Below are 290 nucleotides of genomic sequence, written 5' to 3'. Positions count from 1 at the left end.
CGTGCCCCTGGGTCTGCATGGGGCAGGGTGGGCTGCTGCTGTGGGCTGGGGCCAGGGAGGCACGGGGCTCTTCCTGGCAGGGAGCTGGGCTGCTCTGCATTTGGGGTGGGCAGTGGCAGCACTGGGAGAGGGGCTATGGGTGGGGGCTGCAGCCACCCCAAAATTTGCCGTAGCCTCCCCAACCCACCCTTCCAGTGCCCCTGATGCCTGCCTCAAGTGCAGCCCCAGCCCAATGCCCCCCACCCATGTGCCAGGAAGAGCTCGGAGTTGCCCCGGCCCCAGCCCACAGC

The sequence above is a fragment of the Gavialis gangeticus genome, unplaced genomic scaffold, assembly GCF_001723915.1.
Source record: "Gavialis gangeticus isolate Ggan-Ray unplaced genomic scaffold, GavGan_comp1, whole genome shotgun sequence".
NCBI classification, from domain to species: domain Eukaryota; kingdom Metazoa; phylum Chordata; order Crocodylia; family Gavialidae; genus Gavialis; species Gavialis gangeticus.
This window is presented reverse-complemented; position numbering follows the sequence as displayed.